This window comes from Diospyros lotus, chromosome 1 (genome assembly GCF_014633365.1).
Source record: "Diospyros lotus cultivar Yz01 chromosome 1, ASM1463336v1, whole genome shotgun sequence".
NCBI classification, from domain to species: domain Eukaryota; kingdom Viridiplantae; phylum Streptophyta; class Magnoliopsida; order Ericales; family Ebenaceae; genus Diospyros; species Diospyros lotus.
In genome coordinates this window covers 9,162,173-9,187,369 of record NC_068338.1, presented here as the reverse complement: position 1 = coordinate 9,187,369, position 25,197 = coordinate 9,162,173, and the positions used below count along the sequence as shown (strand labels likewise).

The following is a 25,197-nucleotide window of genomic DNA, read 5'->3' as shown; positions in this document are numbered from 1 at the left end:
TTTGCGCAAAAATCAAGGTCAGTCACGTGTTTCAAAGTCAAGGCGCGCATACCGAGGAAGCCTTAAAGGCTAAGTTAAAGTAAGTAAAAATTTCTCAAAAATTTCAATAAATTAGGAAAGTTATTTTAGGAATTACTATAAATAAATATTTGAGGAAATAATTGATTAATGCTTAGTTTAGATTATTTAGGAATTATTTAGTTAGAAATTATTTAGTGAGGAAAATGTTCAAGGAATTATTGAGGAAAATAGGAAGAAATAAAGGAAAGTCATGAGGAAATTATGAGGAATAGATTATTGATGTTATTAAATGAATATGATGGCCAGGGTATGTTGAGGATCCGAATTGAGTACGTTAGAAGTTTGACACGAGAATCGATGCGTATGAGGTAAGTAGTATTTACCAAAATGAATTTAGTTTTATGAAAATGCTGGGTATGAAAAGGGTTCAACCAAAAACCTGATTTGATGTAAATGATTTCATCATGTTGTCATGTCTTGATGTGATTATGTCATGTAGATTTCATTTACATGTATTGATGTTGAAATGTGCATACATTCACGATGATATTATTGATCATACATTGCATAAAGGGCTTGGGATTATGAACTGGCGCCGCTGCTCTACCAACTGTGCACCCATACACATCGGCCCAGGAAATGGGTTGTAAAAATGGGGAGCAGCAGTTAGGTGCGGTTGACTCAAGTCAAAAATTACGAGGACATTTTGCATATTGCATTCATACACAAAAATGATTTTGTACCGCTTAGATGATTCATCATCTAATTTGGGCTTTGCCCCTGGAATATTCAAACGTTCCAGATGGAGATTATTGCAGGTACAAGAATGAATGAGGCATGAAATGGCACTTAGCTAAGTGTATGATGAATGAACGATGAGAAGAATGTATGTGATGTAGCCCATATGTTTAAGTCCTGTTACTTTAAAATTTGAACGATTTGAAAGTCCATGATGCAAGATATGATTGATGATTGACAAACGATGATGTATAACCTTATGGTTAATGACGATGTATAACCCCTATTTAGGGTTCATGTTAATAAGAACGTATGTTATGTGTTGATGTTAGTTGAGACTTATGTGATGTTTTAAGTTATTGATGAATAAGCCTTGTATTGGGATTAAGTTCAAGAAACAGTGATGTGAATAATTGATTTATGATTTATGTTAAGATAAGATGTCAGGTTCGATTCTAAGCTTCCGCATTTGAGGTATGTATATGATTCTTTCTTTTGAGATAAAGTAATGTATGGAAATTCTGGGATGATGCGAGGAATGATGCGATTTAGTATGAGTTCGAAAGGGAAAACTTTTATCATCCCAGAATTATCCCAAGAATTAACGCACCCGAGAAAGCAGGGTGTTACACAAGAGGCTGATCCTGCGCAAACCCTCTGATGCTTAACTTAGTTTTCGAGTGCTTAAGCGTAAAAATGGGATCTGAGTATTCGAGTGAGCGTACCTAAGGGAGGAGACGAGCATCTATTTATAGAGAAGGGAGATGGGGACATGTGGCAGCCATCCTAGGTTTCCCAGGTGGCATATTCCTGGTATATTCTTAGAATATTCCTGACATATTCTTATAAAATCTTGGAATATTCCTATGGGCCCCTCAAAAGGGTCTTGGAAAGAGGCTTCTGGGTTTGGTTTAAGAAACATGAGAAGGCCTTTTAGCTACAAAAGAGGCTCTCGAGGGTGACAGATGGTGCGACTAGACTTCGGAGGTAAGGCGATCATGGAGATGGTGTGGTTTGGTTTGGTGAGCATGACCGAGTGGCCACTAGGTCGTGGCCTCATTTCCTTGGTGAGCCATGATTGAGTCATTTCCTTGGTGAGCCATGACTGAGTGGCCATTTGGTTATGGCCTAATTTTCTTGGAAAGCCATAACCAAGTGGCCACTTGGTCATGGCCTAATTTTCTAGGAGTGCCATGACTGAGTGACCACTCAATCATGGCCTAATTAAATTCCATCACCTTGGCTTTTTACCCTTTCCTTTTGTTTGATTGGCTCTTTTCTTTACGTATCTTCCCTTGCTTGGTTTTTCATTGCCTTACTCAGTTATACACTTGCTCAACAAGTTGTGCTTCATGTTTCATCAATGGGTCAATGGGAAGTCTTCATTGCCGTGAGCCTTCCATGATCGAGTGGGGGGGGGCCCACTCAAGCATGTCTTGATTTTTTCTCATCTTGTTCTTCCTTTGGTGGTTTTTGCTCTTGGTTTGTAGATTTTAGCCCATTTAGATATGTACTTATCTTAGATACCAACTCGTAGATTGTGACATAGATATATCACTTGGGTCAGTTCCATATCCGAACTCTCTACTTTTTGCAGGGCATATCAATTGCTTATTACTCTTTTGATCGGGAGTCCTAGGTGGAAGAGTATCTCGCCCTACAAACCTTGTGCGTGCCTTCTGTCTCTTGAAACCCTTCTCCTTGCAGATGACTTTTCAAGTCTTAGGGTTCTTTTTAGCTCCCAAGATCACTCCTACACTTTCGTATTTTGAACTCCCATAAGTGCCAACTGCTCCAAGATGATGAGGCAAGTGTCTCAAAAAAAGCACATGGTGCTAAAGCTTATACTCTTATAGCATAAATCCCAATGTTCGGCCTTCCATCCCTTGAAAGTGTGAACATGACCCCTTCGTGTGCTCCCCGATTCGAAAGGGTGAGGCTTTCTTTCTCCTTGACTCTAGTGATGCTTGTTGAAGGCTCAATGCTTTGTGAGAAAGATCTTCAAATTTGCTCAAGGGTGTTAGACACAAATTCGATGTCTGGGCCCAGTGTTGGCTCATATTCGCATCTATATTTCACTAGGAGGAGCATTGGCATATTGGGAAATTTCTTTGAACCGTGGATGTTTGTGATAATTGACGTTTCATTTCCCTATTGTTGGATTACTTGCGAGACAACGAATGTGACACCTCCTTGTTATCAAGCTTCTTGCGAGACAACTAATATTATGCCATTCGGTTAGCAGGTAAAGTAGAGTAAGTCACTCACGGATATTATGCTTTCTCGTTGTTGGGCTATTTGCAAGACAACGATTTTATTTTTCCTCCATTGCTGAGCTACATGAGAGACAATGGGTTTGTAGTTTTTCTCCTAGTTGTTGGGTCATAAGCAGGGCAACGAGCCTTTTGTGTTTACCTTATTGTCAGACTATTAGTGGGACAACGAGCCTTGGATTTTTTCACCTTGTTGCCGGCTATAAGCAAGGCAACGAGCCTTTTGTGTTTACCTTATGGTCGGGATGTTAGTAGGACAACGGGCCTTAGTTTTTTTCACCTCGTTATCAAGCTATAAGTAAGGCAACAGGCCTTTTGTGTTTACCTCATTATCGGGCTGTTAGCAGGATAATAGGCCTTGGGTTTTCCATCTCGTTGCCAAGTTATAAGCAAGGAAACCTTCCTTTTGTGGGAAAAAAACTTTTGATTGATCTTTCTTTATCCTGAGAAATGAAGTTGTTGGGGAGGCTTGCATGGAGGGACCTAGGTGAGAAATTCCCTTTGGGAAAGGTCTTCGAAAAGAAGGGGAGCCTTTGAAGGGTGGCTTTATCACCAAGAGGTGACGAGGGGTGAAATCTTAGGAGTTTCCAGGTGACCTGTGAGGTCATTGGAGACTTGACTAGATGCTTGTGAGAATGCTTAAGAGGTCATTTGCGAGTGCTCATCGAGAAGGAGAACAGGGCATGGTTGGGTATGGCATGGCCCAAGCGTGGGGAACATGTGGCTAAGAGGCATACAACTGGGGGTTCGAAGGGGCCTAATATACGAGAGATTAGCTGCATAGGCACACGGTGTGTGTAAGGGTGGTCACACATGTCTCATCGCGGGAAATTAGCAGTATGAGGCATGGCTGCACATGGGCGTAGAAAGGCGCGCGGATTTGCGCGAGTGTAGGGGTGCACATGGAACAGGATGTAGGAGGCCTTCTATGGAGGTTTTTGGGAGATGGTGCATGGATGCACTGGCATGCACAGATGCTAGTACAGATTGGCTGCGGATGGGTGACTGCAAAAGGCATGTGCGGGAGGCTAGCCTTCCCCCCCTTCCCCCACCTTTATTTACAGAGGGGGGCGCTGCCTTACTATCGCTTTACCCTTCTCATTTTTTTCTTTTTATTTTGGCTTTGGCTTTGCTTTTGGCTTTAAAAGGACGTGTCCCGTGGAGCGCTTATCTAGAAACAAGGCAAGGTTCTCGAGGACCTTCCTTGGGGATTTTCCATAGGAATTGCCCTTGAGGCTAGGCCACAACAACTTTGTATCATGGTGTTTAATATCATCTCAAGAAATTCACTAATCATCTACTTGAAAATGAAAAGTTGTTTAATTTTCGTCACTCCTCACTTAGAACCACAATTGAACATGGTTTTGATATACTAAAAAAATAATTTCGTGCAATAGATTCTCGTTCATATTGGCCATATAAAACACAAGTTGATGTTGTACTTGCTAATTGCATTCTACATAACCATGTAATGAGAGTAGATCCTAATGATTATATTATGAAAGACATTTGTGCATATAAGTCAAAGCAACACACAAAGAACCTTTTTAAATCAAATAGAGGGGGAAAAAATGAACAAAGGGAATGAACAGGAAAAAAAGATGTAATAATCTCAACTATGTGAAGTGATTATATTGTAATAAGCGTAGAAAAGATATGATAATTTTTTTTTATCTATAATTTTTTATGATGGTTGTAGTAATGAGCAGAGTAAAGAAAGACAAAGGAAGAGTGAAGTATTTTAGGTGGGCTAAAGGTATGTCTCACACAATAATTCAAATTTTAGCCAAAGAGGTTCAAAAAGGAGTAAACCTTTTTTTTCCTCTTTCAAGTCTGAAAGTTTTTAACACGTTATTAAAGAAATCAACTTGAAATTTGTGGTGGATTACATTCTTGATCATGTTGAAAATCATTTGAGGACACTGAAGGAATAGAGAATTATAAGCCAACTTAAGGAAAAACAGTGATTTTGGTTGGGATAATTTCATGTAGATGATAACTATAATAAATGATAATTTATTTTATATGTAATACATTTTTAAATTGTATAAAATATTTTTTAGATAGTAGGATATACCATTAAGTTAAAGAATGGGCAAACCCCTCATACGTTAGATTAAATGATAAACATATACTATATAAAATGAAAAATAGGAAAATAATATTTTTTTAAAAAAATAAAAAATAAAAAATTTGTAAACAAAAAATATAAGAATATTTTTATAAATATAATTTTTAATATAAAAATAATTATTTAATTAATATAAATATAATTTTTTTCATTTATTCAAATAAATATAAATATAAATTTTATTATTCATGAATTATAATTTAATAATTAAAAATAAATAATAAATTCAAAAAAATAAATAATATATAAAAAATTTCTCACTTTATCATCAGTCTCTCTCTCTCTCTCTCTCTCTCTCTCTCTGTGTATATATATATATATATTTACATAATCACAAAATGAAAAACTTTTAGCATGAAGGGGGAAGAACATATTAAGGTTAAAAAATTTTAGTTAAAAAAAGCTGAAGACGGAAAATGTAATTTTAAAATTTTTTTAATATTAGGAAATCTTAGTAAAATATGTTTAAAGTCACGACATGAAAATATTTATTTTATTTTTCTTAACATCTTAAAATAAAAAATATTTTAAAAACACTAAAATAATATAGTTACAGTGTTTTTGTTTATTAGAACTTAGACATAAACACCATTAGCTTAGTCGCATTGGACAACAGTAATGCGGGTCCCGGGCGTGGATATATGAGTCCCCCGTGAGACTTACACGTTCCTCTAAATTTAATTTATTAATATCAGACGAATGTTATATTACAGGACGGGAATAAGATAACAACGCCGCCATAGAGACACCACATACATTAAATTTTTGGAACGACATTGTTAACAGCTATGTTGTACGAAAACACTACATAGGTATCATTTTTTCATTTTTAAAATATTTTATAAACATTTCTTATTCTTATTTTAAATTTTATTTATGCTTATTTTTTTAAAAAAACATCTATTTTTAAGTTTTTATTTTTTATTAAAAATATTTTTCGTTTTTGTTTCGGTGAAACATAAGTTAACAGCTAGGGGGAGCGACCGCCATTTATTGGGGTTTAGGGGCACGTGACGTATATTTTCCATTCAATCGAGTAGCTCGCATTTGGCTTGCTCGTAGTAACCGCAGGAGGGAGGGACTGTGGTCAGTGTTGCTGCTGCCTTTGCTTTACTTAACAGTGGCTAGATGGCATTGAAGTCAAAAATTACTGCACCTTTTTTAAAAGTAATTTTAGGAGTATTGATAATAATTATGTTATATTTTTATTAAAAAATATATTAAATAAAAAATAATAACATAAAACCTTTTAATTTCTTTCTTTAAAAATATGTTATATCAGTTATAATTTTTAATATTTTTTTATTTTAAGATAAAATTAAATAATTAATAATAGATGCATTTAATTTTAATATTTATAAAACTAATAATATTTTTAAAAAATTAATAAAATTATTCTTAAATTATTAATTTAAAAAATATTTTAAAATATTTATAATTTTTAAAAATTATTAATAATTTTGTGAGGATGTATTGTTAATTCTTTACAGAAATATTTATAGTTTTGTGGGTGTAAAAATTAGTATTATGAAAATTAAATTAGGTGTAAGGATGTGCAAATTTCAACAAAATAAAAAATTGAATTAGATTAAATTAAAAATATTTATTTGATTCAAGATCAATTTGCCTTGCTTTGATTTTTATTTCAAAAAATAATAATTTTTAATTTTCAATCAAGTCTAGTCCAAATTGAAAATCAAATGTGTGTATATATATAGAGAGAGATATATATATATTTGAAGTTCAAATGTTTTGTTGAACCAAATATTAAATGTCAAATTCTTGTTAATTTTGCTCAAATCCTTGTATATATTTATGTGTATATGTATATTTTAAATTTATATTAAATAAAAATAAAATTATTTTATTAGATCAATTTAGAATAGACTTGACCAAACGCAACCGTGTCACTTTGGCCGCTAGGTGATATTCGATCTTCAAATTAAAAGTTTTCTGGCCCGGGTCTAGTTCAAATTGGTCGCACAACTCTAATTGTGAAATTGATAGGTAAATTTATTGATTTCATGTTTAATAAGTTGACAGTTATATATTGTTTTATAATTAATTTGATAAATATTTAATATTAAATTTTAAATGTTAAAGTCTAATTATTAATTATTAAAATTTAACTAAAATTTATTAAAACCTAACTAAATTTGAGAAGCCAAATGAGGTTCACACTTTTTTCATCTGTTATTGTCAAATTATAATAATTATATTTATTTGTCTTAGATCAGCCAAAGTAGAGTTCTTCATTAGAGTTGAGGGTCTAAGACATTGTCGGCGAGCTCAACTAGGTCGGAGCTACAATCCTAGAAGGCTAAAACAACTAGAGCCCATAAAGGGTGTCGGGGCCTTCAAGACAGCTTGCTCGAATGGGGTCTTTAGGGCGACGACAATGGGATGCCCCAAAAAGTCTTCGGGGAGATGAACCTTTGGGGATCACAGCTTTGCCTTAGCCTGTGAGCATAAGGGATGTTAGAAAAGCATGTGTAAAACTCCCTCACGCGAGCCCTTTGATGCCTAAATCAAATAATAATCCAAAGGTGATGTCCAAGAATATGCATGTGAATGTCTTATGTCCAATTTATATGTTAGGTAATGTCTTCCGTGAGTCCTGAATAGTAGTTAGGGGCATTCCAGATGAGTTCTAGAGAGAGACAGGGTTAGATTGAAATGGCTCGTGAGAGTTGGAGAGAGATCTATTTGCCTTCGAAGAGGCTAATATTTATAGGAAAACATGTGGGACCCACAGATGGGTCCAAAAGATGCATCGATAAGCATATGAAGATAGAGGTCAGAGGGTTTAGGGATGTCTTCAAGGCGAGTCCTCGATGGTTGTCCCTAGGTGGTCCCGAAGAGGGCTTTGGGGCAACCAGATGGCTTTCGTTTAGGAGACTCAAAGGGTGTCTTCAGACTTAGCAAAATAAATGAGGTCAAACTACTCCCAGGGGACTTTTTGGGGGGCCTAGGAGGCAATCGTCCCAGAGACTACATGGGGAACTATGATTCATAGACTTAGGAAAATTTTAAGGCACCCTACAACAACAGCTCCCTACTTTTACCTTAGGTTGAAAAGCGAAAGGAAGAGTACAAAAATGTGGGTGCCTGATAACTCATCAAGGCAGAGTCTTTAATGACTCGCGATGCTTGGCCTACTGAAGGCTTGGGCTATAAATAGGAAGTTGTCCTAATGGGCCACATTTTTTCCTCGAAGACTCTCGATCATACTGAAGACTCTTTCTTGCTCTCAGCCGTGGATTTTATGATTCTTCACAAGACTTTGCTCACCAAAAACTTAACTCCTTCAAGGTAAAATGGCTTTTAAGCGACCTCTTACTGATACTATCATCTCCCCACGGATGAGGCCCTTAGTCCTAAGAGGCAGAACTGCCAAAGATTTTGCACAATGTTTCTGTATCCCTGACTCATGGAACTCAAGGAGTCCTATGGAAGAGGAGTGAATTGCTATTGTTAGGGAATGATTAATAGCGATACACTTAGATAGCTTGCAAGCGAGACTTGGTGTAATGACCTGGCATTTTGGGAAGAGAATGAATGGGAAGGAATAAGTTGATTAATTCTATGTTAATTTAATTGTGGTTTACTAGTTATTTGTGAGTTAAATGGAAGGTCACATGAGATGTTTGAATAATCAAAAGTAAAAGAAGTTAAATTTGGTGTTGAGTAATCAAAGTCAAATGAGGAAGTAAAGATGTTGAATAGTGGAAAAGTCAAATGAAGTAAGTGGATGTGGGGTCGTCGGTCATAAGGCAAGGGTGTATGTGTGTAAATGTATATAGAGGTATCATATATCGATTTGCGGGTTGGTGCAATGCGGTAGAAGGCAACATTGTAAGAGGAGGAAGCTGATGACAATCAACAAATAGGGCAAAGTTGTCAACCATTTAATGCAATAGGCACTAGCTGTTGACATATGGTGTTAAGGCTGTTGACCGTTTGAGGTAGTTTGAGGAGAAATTGGCTTTTGCAGGTCACCTGTTCCATGTAGTCTGTCAACCATTTAGGGGGAAAAAAGAGGAAATTGTCAACCGATGGTGTTGAGTTTGTCGACCGTTCATGAAGGCTAGCCTCTAGCTGTCGATAGATGCCTTCGGGTTGTCAACAGTTTTTTTTGCCAGGGCACGATTTTTCTAACCATCCAGTGGATAAATTTAAGAGGGATGGAGGGGGGGCAGGGAGAGAAGTTTGTAGTGAAGAGAATCGTGTGTACGGTGGTACGGGCAAAAATAATTTTTTTACTGTGTATTTGATACACGCAGCGAAATATAACATACATGTCATACACTATCTTAGGTATTTAAGAAACATACATATTTATCAAATGAATATATAAATAAATGCATACCTGTTGTTCGATGTAAGGATTGAGCATGGAGCACAGAAATGGTTTTTGTACTGAGACTGAATCTACCTCAAGATTTAGTGGTCCTAGTCGGTCCACACCTAGTATGTCGAATAGTACCATTCTGATCATCTCTTCTTGTGCTAGACACAGAGGTTTCGCATATCACCAGTGCCTGCATCTTAAAATTATACACGGGACCTTCACACGTATAATTTCCATGGCAACAAAAGATTTTCAAAGGAAATAGAGGAAAAAGGAAGAAGAAGAAAAGAATTGCACACGTGGGAAACAGATAAATCTGCTTCCCTTTTTATTGCTTTTCCCCTTCCCCAAATTGAAATCTGTCTCACGTCTACCAGCCCCCATTTAATAATATTGTGCAATCATGCAATTTTACTATGCACTATACACTATGCATTATTAGTAGGGGGCTAAGGGTTAACTTTTGACCAACAACTTCTAAAGACATTTCGGGTACACGATGGCAATACCAAACACAATACTATATAGTGTATGACTTTCTAGGTTCACTACCCATTAGCAATCAGATAACACTGAAATCATTTTCGGTATCAATCAACCCCTTTACCTATCACCAGAACTTTTCCAAATCCCGACGACGTTCTGAGAGTTTTTGAATAGCACCTAGCAGAGGTTCAGGACAGTATAAGAGGTAGTGAAGTCTCACTTCAAGTGAACATATTACAGTTAACGATTACTGTGTGCTATAATCCTTTTATCATTTAATGTCCCGACCGAGCGAGAACCATAGACTGACAAACTCACAAACTTAGTAAACTATGTGTCAGACTTTATTAATTTTAACTATTCCAATGCTATTAATTTTATAAGAAGAATTATTACTCATCAACACATCATCAGAAGTCAAAGTTTTATATGTCAAAAACCAATCCCTACTAAGAGACTATGAAACGTGCATGTTGTGTCGAGAATACAATCTTTGCTAAGTTTAGTAACCTCATCAGTAATCACCATAAGTTCCCCATCATTACTGTTATTTTCAACAACATTGGTTTCACCAAAAGTTTTTGGTTGTTTTCCTTTTTGGCTAGATTATTCTCTTTTAAGTTTGTTTTGTAGTTTATAACACCCATTCTTTATACATCATGTTTTCTTACAGTAATTACAAGTTTTTTCTTTGTTCATGGACTTGGATCTACTTTTTCCTTTACAACCAAAATTTCTATCCTGTGTTCTTCCTCAAATCAACAGACCCTTCACCTAATTTTCAGAAGTCTCCAATGATTGCTTATCAATTTTCTCTTTCAAGAACAAAGTATCATAAACTTCATATAGGGTGAGAGTATCACAACTATAGAGTATGGTGTCTTTAAAAGTTGAATATGAGGCTAGTAGAGAACATAACAAAATTATACCCAAATCCTCATTATCATACCTAACCTCCATACTTTCCAAATCATAAACAATTTCTTTAAAAATGATTAAATGGATTTCAATAGATGTACCTTCAGCCATTCGATGAGAATACAACCTTTGCTTTCAGATGCAACTTACTAGTTAAACTCTTCGTCATACATAGATGTTCCAATTTCAACCATAGAGCGACAACGGTTTTTTCTTTCAAAATATCCTACAAAATTTGATTCTATAAATGCAGATGTATTTGAGACAAGGTCTTACAATGCTTACATTATTTTTTCTCAATGCACCATGATTGCAGCATTTTTCAAAGCCCAAAAATGCATCATCTAAATTCATCTGTGCCAAAATTACGTGCATCTTAACCTGCCATAGCAAAAATGTGATATTCCGATCCAACAAAGGAATATTGTACTTCAACGTAGCTATCAAATATTCTTGAATAATATCAAATAATTGATAAATAAGAAACCCAATTAAAAACGGATCAAACATACCAAATCTAGGCCAAATATGTGAAAAAAATAGATTTGGATCTAGGCTGGCGGATTTGTCAAATTTGGAGTAGGTAGTGACTTGGCGAGTCAAGTCGACCTGGATCTGGGTTGAGATTTAGGTTAGCTGAAGCTTCTTGTTAATGGAAGAAATTTGACAACGGTGACAACGATTGCAATGGCAAAAGAAAAAGAAGCCGTCAATTGAAGAAAATGGCCAAAGATCGATGGTGGTGTGGAAGGCCGACGGTTGTGGCCGGAGATCAATGGCAAAGGTGCTGATAGGCAACCGTGAAAGCACGACCAACAGTAGAGGAAGAAGACTAGACAACTAGCGACCCAAGATCGACCGACGACAGCCAACGACGTGAGGAAGTTAGCATGAACGATAGAAGACAGGGCTGCTGGTTGCGATTCAAAGGAAGCGAATGGCCAACGTGGTCAATGGCGATGATCGTCAATGGTGGCAAAGGCTTTTTCCACTATTGGTGATGGAAGAAGATGTGACAATCGGACAATTATAGCTGTAACGACCCAAACGTTCAAGATAGAGATCAAGGTGGTTACGTGCTATATTTGGGGGGGGGGAAAGGCCGGTGTGTGTTTTGAAGCTAATTTGGAGAGGCTTGGAGATCATTGAAAATCAAAAGAGGTTCAAGTTAGGGGGTGCCGAGCTTGGCATGGGATGTATTTGGTTGTGTTAGGGTGCATTTGGATATAGCAAGTTTTATATTCAGATGTGAGGCTGCTTCATATTCGAATAGCAAGGGCAGATATCCGGATGTGTTATAAGATTTTTGGATAGGTGGAAGTCCCATTTGGATATACCAAGCTTTATTCCAATTTGAGAAGAAGAGAAGGAACCATATTCGAATATGAGAGGGTCCTATTCAGATATGTTGGGGTATATCCGGATATGTTTAAAGAAAGAAGTGGGTGCATTCAGATAGGTCAGGAGAGTATTTAGATATGCCCAAGAGAAGAAGAGTGCATGTATTCGGATGGTGAGGAGGGTATTTGGATATGAGAGGCCATGCATTCGGATATGTTAAGCCTCATTTGAATATGTGAGTCAAAAAAGAGGAGTTGTAATCAGATATGGGGAGGCTTTATTCGGATATGAAGAGCCTCATTCAGATATGTTCAAAGGAAAGGGAAGGGTATTCAGATATGTTAAGTTTCGCATTCGAATATGTGAAAGAAGGGAAGAAGGACTACATCCAGATGGGAAAAGTCCTATTCGAATACATCTAAGAAAGAAGTGGGAGACATTCGAATGCCTAAAGGTGCATTCGGATATCACTCACAAAAGAAGCAAGATAGCATTCAGGTAGCCTAGAAACATCCGGATATAGGCCACGTGTCTCGTTTTCTTGCATTCCTTCCTCTCATCTCTCTGGTTCCGACTTACTTTGTGGCCAAGAAAGGCATTAATGAGTGTCAAAGCATGGAGAAATCCGGGAAAGCATGGCTGGGAGTGGGTTTAGACTACCTAATCACTGTGTAAATTAATTAGAGGGAAGTTGGGCGAGATGGTGAGGATACAGTCGTGAGTGGCTCTAGTGTCTATAAATAAGAAGAAAGAGGCTCGACTAAAGGGAGAAATTGGAGAAAAAGCCTTAGCAGTAGTTGGAATTTAAGGAAGAAAAAGACCCTGATAGTAGCAAGAAGCAGGGAGCAAGGTTGAAAAAGATAGTGCGAGTGAAGCTTAAGGCAAGTTCATTTCCTTCTCCTTATAGTTAAGTACTGCAAGATACATGAGTTTATTTTTTGTTTTGTTTAAGCTCGTTGTAACCTCTCTCTTGAACATGAAAATAGGGTTTGTTTCACCCTATTAATATTTGGGAATGATGCTTTCTTGGCTAGGTTCAGAGTTACACAGTATATTGTATCATCTTGTAAGGAAGTGGTATATGGGTTGTTATGGTTCTTATGTCAATAAGGTTTGTTGAGTTCGTTGGGTTAGCTTGAGGGGTCTTCACATAAGAAGTGTTAAGGCAAGAATGGAGTCTATTGGGTGTGTTAAATGAACTGGTTAAGCTATGTTAAGAATCTTAATGGAAAATGTGCAGGAAGAGCTACGGGAAAGGTTATGTTAAGTCTAATGTATAAGTTAATGTTATTGGTATGTGGTTAAGGGTGTGGGGTGCAAAGCTACTGGCTATCGACTGTGGGTTGTGTCAGTCGATGACTCGATGTATGGGCGTTAGTTATCAGTTATTATGATAAGTTATAAGCGAGCTAGGAGAGCTGGTATTGCAGGTCACCCACCTTGATTTATGCATATCATGATGTTGGGTGTTACATGGGGTTGGGTTGCGTACATTAGGGGGACATGTTTTGTGCGTGATGGGATTTGTGAGCCTTGGCATGGTCGGTTGGTCTCAGTGCTGACTTGGGCATATTAGGTGAGCATATGCATTTAAAGCATCTCGCCTGTGTGTGTTCTTATGTGGGTGTAGCATGGCCTGATACTTGAGTTATGAGGGCCTTGTCATCACGTTTATGCTTACTACACTATTGCATCTTATTTGTGCATTGTATGGTGAAGAAGAGTGGCTATGAGAGGTGGGGTGAGGCTCACGGCGTTACGTAAAACCGTAAGGGGATGACTTAGGGCAATTATATGTTATGATGATATAATGATGACAGGAAAAGGTGACATGTTACAAATGACAGGAAAAGTAAAATGATGTGATGAAAGGAAAATCAGGAATAACACTACCAGAAAAATGCTGTTTTGCGATCGATTTTTTGCGACTGACGGATTCGGTCGGTAATTAGCGATGGATTAACGACCGATTTTTAATTTTGCAACTGAATTATTTTTCGACTGATTTAGCAACATAAACTTTTGTTGCTAATTCTGCTACCGATTTTGACCACAAAATTTGCAGCCTAATTTTTTTTCGACCGATTTAGCGATGGAAACTATCGTCGCTAATTTTGTGACTGATTTTGACCACAAAATTTGTGACAGAATTTTCCGTTGGTGAATACCGAATTTGCGACTGAAATACGTTGATCGATAATTACTGACTGAATTTTCTGTCTGAAATTTTTTTCTTTTTTTTTTATTGAAATATTGAATTAGTTGTTAAATCAAAATAAAGTAATTTATGAAAATAATATTAATAATTAATATACGTTCATAAAAATAAAATAATTTATGATTATGATAATTGATAAAATAATTTAAATTATAACAGTTATTAAATAATTTATGATGATAATCTAAAATATAATAATAAAATATTTTACTATATTGCATCAAATTAATATTTATTTTAAAATGTAATTATATTATGTAATATTTTACATTATTACATAAAATATTAATTTATTATCATTTTGAGCTCCCCCACCCAAAAATATTATAAATAAATAAATAAAAGTGGGTTTAAATAATGTTCAAATTAAATGCAACAGATTTAAGAGTTAGCAATTTAAAGTAGTGTAATATACTAGTAGAGGAAATTTTCAGTAAAAATTTACGTTATCTCTTTATATATTGCTCAATTTATTTATAGTCCTCCTGAAATTGTTTATGATAATCAAATTTGAGACGAAAATTTGACCATCTCAAAACCCGTCTTAATATATAAAAATAATAAATTTTTATTTATAAATATAAAAATTAAATTAACTTGTCATAATAACTATAAACATTGTCACAACATACTATATATAGGATCATATTTTTAAACTATATATAGGACCACATATTTCATTTGTTTCAAATTTATATTAATTATGTTTTTTTGTATGTCAACTACTTCCATAATTGATAATGTATCTTATGTCTACGTTCATTTATATTTTTTATATAAAACATATACTACATTTAATATTATAAAACTCTACAAATAAAGTTATTGTTTAAAATATGATTTGTATATTTTACATAAAAAATTAAAAAAAAAATTCGTTACACCAAACTTAAACTTAAAATTACTTCTAACATACATTTAGTGGTTAATGATAAATTTTTTAAAATCTACATGAGTATTTATATAAATTCTAAATATATACATAAATATATTTCATGTCCATAAAATATAAAAAGTAAACTAAATATGTAAAAATTCAAAAATTAAAATATAATTTTATTGATAATAAACTAATAACTATTGCTTCTGGTGTACTAGGACAATTGTAGCTGACATTAGGAAGAGTCATTTTTGTACTAGGACAATATATTTTGAGTTCTGCTATAATTAATTAATTATTTGCTTAAAAATCTAAATTATTAATTTTTTTCCTCCATTTTAATTTGAGGTGCACATGTTTCTATTTTTAAACATAACATAAATATGCTTTTTCTTTCCTATGAGATAGCACTTAAAATAGAATCATCGATTTTGTAATAACTTTTTTGAATTAAGAATAATAATATAGTATACATCAAACATAACCTTAATTAATAATATATTTAGTATTATCTTTATAAAATATTTATTCATGCAATAATATATTTAGTTTACTATTTGGTACTTAATTAATTTACCTACATTGTGTTTGATTAATCAATAAATGCAATGCATTATGTTTGATTAATCAAACATTATGTTAGATTAATTATAAATATATGAATTAACTTAAATTCATATGGTCAGGGTGACATGAAATTTAAAAATATAATAGGAATTTATTTTAATATAAATGAGTTGACATTATTTCTTAGAATTGAATAAAAATTTGAATCAAATTATACATTAAAGTTAACATTTTATGTTCCTATATTATCCTAATATTTCAAAAAAATATTTGAAAACAGTGCCATTGCTAGTATTATCATAGTATAACACATATATTAATAAATCAATCACCAACTAATTTTGTATCGACATATATTCTCCTAGTATAATATTTTTATTAATTATAAGAATCCTTTGTAAATTTAAACTTAAGAATAATAATATATCAAACATAATCAGGATCTATATTTCTCTATATAATATACATCAAACATGATCTTGATTAATAATATATATTTAGTATTATCTTTATGAATTATTTATTCATTCAATAATTTAAGCATAATGTCAATGATTATTTTTGATAGAATGGTAAGTTTGAAAAAATGCATTGTGTGTTGATTAACACAATGCATTTATTATACATTTTGCACATTAAAGTAATCAACTTTAAGTTTTGGGCTTGTGCTGTAATTAGCTTGTTCAAGATTTGAAAATTAACCTGAGGTATTTTTATATATTTTAAATTGAATATTAAATTAGTTCTTATTCTTTTAAAAGAAATTAAATAAAACTTAGTACAAGTGTGAAACTATAGTAATTGAATATTAATTTATTAACGATATCAATTATCTTCTCATTTAAGTTGTAATTTAGATATTAGTTAAAAATTTGATTAGTAATCTTAAAAGTAACAACATCTATCAAAATAACTAATCTTAAATAATTTACTTTAATAATTGTCACAAAATTAATAATTTATTAATTTAAAATTCAAATTTGCAACGATTATTTATTTATGAGACTTGAGGTCTATCTTGATAATCTATAGATGTTCTGTGGTATTTGTTTAATATAATTCTTATTTATAAAAAAAATTAATTATTTGAGGTAATAAATTAATAATAAATAATCTAATATATCAAACTAATTTATTATAATTATTAGTTTTATAATATAATTATATTTTTAAATAAATATTAATTTAATTTAATTCAATAATTTAAATTATTTTATTATCATATTTTAGATTATTATTTTATTAGTTATCATAATCATAAATTATTTTTTTATCAATCAAATAATTAATAATATTAGTTTCAAAAATAATTTTATTTTTATTTAACAAATAAATATTTAAAAAAAAAAAAACCAAAAAAATTTTCCCCAAATCCCCGCCTCTTTGCCTCAATCCTCCCATTTTCCTCTTCCCCTTAATTGGAAACCCTAACTCACTCCCCCCTATCTCTCTCTCCATCTGTGAACTCACTCCCGTTGTCAACCCATCCGCCTCCGGTCGTGGCCGTTGCCTCTGCCTCCGGTCATCATCGTCGCCTCCGCCTTGTCTCGATTTCGATTCTTTCTCGTCTGCTGTTCATCTACGTTGCCGCTGCCTCCAGCTCTTTGCTTCCTCAATGTCGCCGCTCTTTGCCCTTTTGAAGCCTACCGCCGCCGCCGCTGCCTCTATGCCGCTACCCTCGCGGTCTCTATGTCGTGACCGTCACTGCCTCGTCGTCGCCTCCAGCTATTCGCTGCCTTAACGTCCCCGCACAGCCTCCTCTCAGCGGTGATTTTTTCTTTTTGCATAACTATTTGTTGTTAAGTTTTTGTTTATTGTTTATCTTCATGTCCATGTGCATACTGTGACTGTGGTGGAAAATAGGCTCTTGGTTTTGGTAGATATGGATTTTTGTTTGTCTTTTGGTTATGTGGTTGCCGGGGGTGGATCCATATGGAGGTTGGGAGGATCCAACTTGTGAGCTTCGAGGTTAATTTGTAGGTTGGTTTGGCTCGTTAATTGCATCTATTTACTGGTTTGGTTTATGCTTATCTCTTTGGTCTTCTGATTCTTGTTGTGTTTTTATCATGAGACCTACGGATTATGGAGATAACTACTCAGTTTTAATAATTCCTTGTGTGTGAAATTTTATTCTTTTGTCATGGATGAACTTGGCATTCAACTTTATTGTGTCAATGCTTATGATTAAGAATTGATAATCCCCTTTTGGCTGTGACAACTAGATACTTTTTAGTGAATGCTCTGTTTGAGGAAGTTACTGTGCTATAGCTACATGTTCATTGATTGTAATATCCAATATTTGTTTTGTGACCATGATAAGGTTGTCTAGTATTTCATTATCAAGCAACCTTTGTGTTGAACATCTAGTAATCCTACATCTGGATGGGATTCCTTGAATCTATGGCTGGGACAAATAAGAATGGAGAAAAGAAAATTAAAGCCATTATGTTTAAAATAAGAGGCATCAAATGTGCATCTTATTCAACTTCCATAGAGTATATGCTCCAAAAACTTACTGGTGTAGAGAATGTCACCGCTTGAAGGCCAGGCCATTGTAAAATACATGCCAGACCTCATCAACGTAAGGCAAACTTCAGGATTTCAATCGAATTTTCTCTTTCCTTTGTGTGTTGGATCTCTTGGATCAACCATGACTAGATATGGTATGACTCTTAAGCTTCTCTTTGGAGATTATGGCATGATTCTTAAGTTTATTTCTTGCTTGCTTATCAGCACTTTTTGGTTAATCACTTTTAATCTCCAACATTGGATAAAAGAATGGTGTTAACTTGATTCAGGTATATCTTCCTTATATGTCATTGAGATGATCAATGCGATTGGTCATTCTTCTATTTTTTGAATTTTTGATTCAAGTGCAACTTCTCATATTTGTGTTTGCATGCAGGATCTTGTGGAGAGTAGGACGTTTCAAAAGCAGGAAGTTGTCATTCGTGTGGGAAATGGAGCTCTTGTAGAGTCATTAGCAATAGGGACATCTTTTATTACTCTGAATTCTGGACATGTATTAACTCTTAAAGACTGCTTATATTTACCTAATGTTTTACGAAATGTAGTGTCCATTCCTAGACTTGTAAGGGATGGTTATGAATTATCTTTTGTTTTTAATATATGTCATCTTCATTATGGTAATGAAGTGGTTGGCATGGGCATTATGGTGAATGGTCTTTATATTTTAGAGTTGCATGAAAATGTCAGATAGAGGGATGTAAATATTTCATCCGCTAGCAGCAGGAAGCATTCTCATGATAATGGTGTTGACCTTAAACACTTGTGGCATCTAAGACTTTGTCACATAAATGAGAGAAGAATTTGCGAATTGGCCAAAAGAGGATTGATTGATCTAGTAGGTTCTGAATCGGGGCCAACTTGTGAATCCTGTCTTCTCGAAAAAATAGCTAAGTCACCATTTGTTGGACAAAGTGGGAGAGCCAGTGAGTTATTAGGGTTAATCCACACAGATGTATGTTGACCATTTTTTGTAATGGCAAGAGGTGGTTATCATTACTTCATAACTTTTACTGATGATTTGTCACTGTATGGTTATGTGTACTTGATGAAGTACAAATCTAAATCCTTTAAAAAGTTCAAAGAGTTTAAAGTTGAAGTAGAAAACCTGTAATACCCCGGAATTTGATATAAAGATTGGATGTTGAAATGAAAATTATAGTAGCAAAATGAATGGTATTTTGATTTAGGGCATTAACGTAATAAGAGAATGATTGTAATGATGAACTTTACTCTAAAGTCTTATGAAGGAATAATGAACTTTACCCTAAAGTCTTGTAACGACCCGCTCCCACTTGTGGGCGTCACCGGTAAATAATCGACCGGATTACTCACCTGACGAATCACAAATGAAGGGTTGAACTATGTTTTAACAGGAAACACCCTAGGTGGGGACTAGGCTTCGTCCTTCCCTTCGCTCCACTCAGGAATCGGTCCCAAATCGAACAAGAAAATATAGCGAATAGAGACCCAAAACCCGAGTGAGCTTCACCTTTCTTCAGCTCACCTCATAGCAAGCCAAAGGTGATCCAAGCACAAAGCTAGTATAACAAACACTTCGCTGAGTATTGGGGATTTATGAGAACATACCTCGTTAATCTTTACTCAATCCGAACTTGGCTTCAACAACTAAAGCCACATATAAATCACGCAAACTCATAATCATCTATCACACTATTATGATTACAACAACTAGATACCTATAATTCTCAATAACACTTACATACAAGCACATGAATACATATAAGAAAATACTGAAGAATACACATCCACACATCTCGGGCAACGATGCTAGTTGCCACAACAGCCTCCCAGCACCATCCCTGCTTGCATCTGGACTTGCAATATCTACACATAAGGTAAAGCCTCATGAGTCATAAAGACTTAGTAAGGGTGTAATGCATGTAAATATGAATATAACCATGTTTATGTATGCCAAATGCATTCAAATGAGGCTAGGCTCATTCATCCTCACAACCCACCAAGATTTGAGGCGTCAACCTATCAACCCCCACCACACTAGTCCTCCATATGGCCATAGGTCCACTAGATCTCACATCACACAAGTGATAACCACTATATGCAAATGCAATATAAAAACATTATCAAACATATTTACCAACTTGCAAGGCCACCTCGACATGGGGCCATCCCTTACCTAGCTCGAAGCCTCATCTGCCACGGGCGAGAACGCCAACCTGAACTCTGAGCTCTTCTAGGATCACTGCTTTCCCGGTCGAACCTAGATACTAGTCACACAAAAACCCCACAATATCAAACATTAATCGATGCCTTTGCTTTTGCTTACACCGCAAAATCACTCATCAACACTATCTCCAAACAACACCAACCACAACATAAATCAACCATCAATAATTTCCAAACAACCCCGACCAGGGGTTTAAATCCAACCAATTCTTCACATTATAATATTCCACAACATCTCACATAAGCAAATAATTCAAAAAAAAATAATTAATTACCTCATCCAATCTGGAAGGAAAAATCGGCTAACCGCCCACACTGGCATTGTCTCATTCACTGCCATCTCATGCCCAAAATCCCATTCTCGAGCTTTCAGAATCCTATTTTTTCTATTTTTCCATATTTTCTTCATTTTTTTATTTCTTTTCTTTTTCCTTTTCTTTTTATTTTCTTCTTCTTCTCTGCCTTCTTCCCGCGCAGCTCCTTTTTCTTTCTCTGTCCACAGCTGCGCACCAGCAGCCACTGCTGCCTTCTAGCGCCTCCTCCAATGGCCACGCAAACGCCGGCTGGCCACCGCCACCACGGCTGGCTTCATCGCGAGCCACCATCGCAGCCGGCCTCACCACGCACAACCACACCTGCACAACCAGCAGCCATGGCCGACGCCTCCACCACAAGCTACTGGAACCGCACTTGAGCCATCGTCGGCCATCACCGCAAGCACCGCCTCAGCCACAAGCCTCCGCCAACTTCCCGCGCACATCACCTGTGCGTTGCTACTCCGCCGCTGTTGCCTTCATCTACCATCATCGGCCATGGCAGCTGCAGCCATGGCTGATCGGCCCCTCTCTCTCGATCCCTCATCACTCTCACTCTCTCTCCCGCATTGCTCTCTCTCTCGGCCATCGCTCTCTTGCGAAGTCTCTCTGCCATTTCAAATTGCAGAGGCACACGAAGCTTCCTGGAAGCTCACCTCACGCCTGCATATATATATATATACATATACATATTACACATTAACCCCCATAAATTCTCATTAATTGCACTTGGGAATCTCTTAATTCCAATTAGAAATTTTGATAATATCAGTTGGGCCCTCCAAGCCTTAATTAAATTACCATCAAGCTTCACAATTCCTTAATTTTCTAAAAATTAATGATCGATATTTACTCGAAAATGTCAATTTTGTCCCTACGCCTGCACGGAACCTTTATTCCACCTGAAAACACTTAAGGGTTGCCTTATTCTCAAAATCGGACCACCCCTAGGGTCCCCTCAACTTCCCGAAGGTCCCCTGCAACCGTTCGGGACTGGCATCCATTCGGGCTTATACTAAAATTATTTCAAAAATTATTCCCAATCGGACTGCTTCCAGCGTCATTATCCTTATCTCGAGATGCTTACCAATCTCTTGCCCTCTTCCCTAGACATCCAAGTCCCGAGACACTCCTTGCCACCAATTCAGCAGATTTCATTAATTAATTTCTTGAAACCGACTTTTGGACTTCCCGGACCACCCGAGGTCCTTTCAAATCACTGGAAATTATTATTTTCCATTATCATGTAATACGGGGTATTACAAGTCTTATGAAGGAACGATTGTAATAATGAGCTTTACCCCAAAAGTCTTAAGGTGACATGACTTGGAAGAATAAGATTGGCTTGGAAAAGAAGAGATAACAGTCATAATGGGTTCTTATCCTAGAAGTCATGTGAAGGTGAGATTTGGAGACTTGGGATTGGAAGGAAATGAAAACTTGAATTGGAAGATAAACCAAAGGGATAATTCAAGGGTTGTAATAATGACTTGGGAAGAAAAAGGGGGTAACTTAAAAGCTAAGGGATAATGTAGTAATGATGGATTGAGGAGAAAAATGTGGTAACTTAAGATTAGAAAAATGTGGTAACTTAAAAGCTAAGGGATAATGTAATGATGGCTTGAGAAAAATGTGTAACTTAAGAGGAAAGTAATATCTAGAGATATGGATGCTTTGAAAGCTTATACAAAGGGGGGGATACCTATGTGGGAGTGGAGTATAACAAGTGTGGTGAGTACACTAAGCAAAACAAGAGGAGAAAGAATCAAAGAAAGCAAGGAAGAGGAAGGGTGGAGACATCTCATTGGAAATCAGCAAAAACAGTGAGAAAATTGAAGAGATAATTTGATTCTCTTTCTGTAGGGTCGTAGAGCACGAAAAGAGGAGTCCACAGGTTCAAACGGAGAGCGAATTGGAGTAAAAATGAGCAAGTTATAGCATTTTTAATTTTAGATTGCATAATCCACAACAGGGAAGGAGGCGAGGCGTGGCCACTCTTCCGAGGGCACGTGAGGACGCGTTCGGCCTCCGTTCGACCTGAAATTTTCACCATAATTCTCCTATTTTAATTATCTACAACCCTATGTAAAAATATTTAAGGTTTGGTTCACTGAAATGCGTGATTTCTGTAGAAACAGTCCCTAGTACTCGAAACCGAGCTGTGAACAATGCTGTCGAAGGGAAGCGACCAAGGTGAGTGATTCCTGCATGTTTTGTGACACTTTGAGCATTTGTTGCTTCAATTGTGTGTGGATGTTGGCTTGCATATCATGCCTTTGTGGCTTACATGTCATATTTTCCCTTGGCTATGCATATTCCTTATGCTTTGTCATATATCATGTTTGCGTTGGTGACTGTGGCTAGTTGTTAGGCCATGGAAGAACTTATGCTCTTACGGTGAGCCAAGGGGTGACTATGATGACCACGGGGGTGATTGCAATACCCTGGCATTGCTATCACATGGGTGGATTTCATAATAGCATTATTGCATTTGCACCATATACTTTCCTTTTCTGAATCACTCACTTAGATGTAATTATCTAACTCGGGTGTTTCATACCCCTAGGACATTTAACGTCTCAGCTTTATCAAAAATATCAAGTGTTTCAGATTCCAGGTCAAAGCGTGGGCAAAGAGGTGGAGCTTCGCTAGCTTTGGGATCTTGGTTTCATTATGTACCCTTGTAACCTAAAATAATATATTGTGAATAGCAGTTAGGGTACTCAAGTTTGTAATAAAAGGGTGCCCTACAGGTGTACTACAGTAATAAGTTGTGTCTTTCTGGAGTATTGAGAGTCTTTTACATTTCTTGTACTTGTAAAGAAAATCTAGTGGAAACCCCTTTATTTAGCTTTGGTTAAGCTTGCAGGTTCGATCCAATGCTTTCGTTGGTAAGGGTTTCCACAACGTCCGTAGGTGATGTCTTAATTATATTTCAAGTTATTGCATATTTGGAAAAATAGGGCGTTACAAAACCAGACTGGAAAAAGTATTAAAATGCTTCGATCAGATCGAGGTAGTGAATACTTAAGTTCGAAATTTAATGAATACCTCAAAGCCAATGATATAATTTTCCAGTTAACTCCTTCTGCAACTCCACAGTTGAATGGTGTTTCTGAGAGAATAAACCATACCTTGTTGGACATGGTACATTCAATGATCGCTTTTTCCGATCTACCATTGTCACTGTGGGGCTATGCTTTATGCACAGCTATTTATCTCCATAACAAGGCTCATAGTAAGTTTGTTGAGAGTACGCCATATGAAATATGGACTAGAAGACAATCCAGTCTAAAACATATTAGGATATGGGGTTGTCCTGCCTATGTAAAGAAACTCAAGACAGAAAAGCTAGAATCTCGTTCTAGCAAAGGAAGATTTGTGGGCTACCCTGGGCATTGCAAAGGGTATTACTTCTATTTTCCCAGTGATCAAAAAGTGTTGATCAGTAGGGATGCCATATTTTTGGAGAAAGAGTTTCTTGAAGGGAATGGCATCGAAAGGAAAATAGAATTAGAAGAAGTGTCTTCTGAACCACAAGTCGAGCCTAATGAAGAAGTCAATCTGAATATAGCAGGTCCTAGTACTGTCATTCCACATGAGGCACGCAAATCTAGTAGAGTATCTCGTCCTCTAGAACGATATGGTTTCGTGATGGAGGAGATACCAGAAGTGTTTCTGTATGGAGATAATGGTCAAGATGTTGATCCTACTAACTACAAGGATGCGGTGTCAGACATCGACTCTAAAAATTGGCTAGAGACTATGCAGTCAGAAATGGAGTCTATGCATTCCAACCAAGTTTGAACACTTGTAGATCCACCTGAAGGAATAGTTCCTATAGGGTGCAAATGGATTTACAAGAGAAAAATTAGTCCTGATGGTAAGGTGCAAACCTTCAAGGCAAGACTGATGGTGAAAGGATATCGTCAAAAACATGGTATTGACTATGATGAAACCTTTTCGCCGGTCGTGATGCTTAAATTCATTAGAATGATACTAGCCATAATAACACACTACGATTATGAGATTTGGCAAATAGATGTCAAAACGACTTTCTTGAATGGTTATCTTAAGGAAGATATATTCATGGAGCAGCCTTGTGGTTTTGAGTCTTCCAATGCCAATCAGGTGTGTAAGTTTAAGGGATCCATTTATAGTCTTAAGCAAGCCTCAAGGTCATGAAACATTCGTTTTGATAATGAAATCAAGGAGTTTGGTTTCA

At 35.9% G+C, this 25,197-nt stretch overlaps 1 long non-coding RNA gene across 1 annotated transcript; it reads left to right on the top strand.

The window, feature by feature from the left end:
* Nucleotides 1-17,311: 17,311 nt before the first annotated feature.
* LOC127809451 (uncharacterized) lies at nt 17,312-19,074 on the top strand. The gene is made up of 2 exons (XR_008025117.1): nt 17,312-17,691; nt 18,830-19,074. It is a non-coding gene; the product is annotated as an uncharacterized LOC127809451 (long non-coding RNA).
* The last annotated feature ends 6,123 nt before the right edge of the window (nt 19,075-25,197 follow it).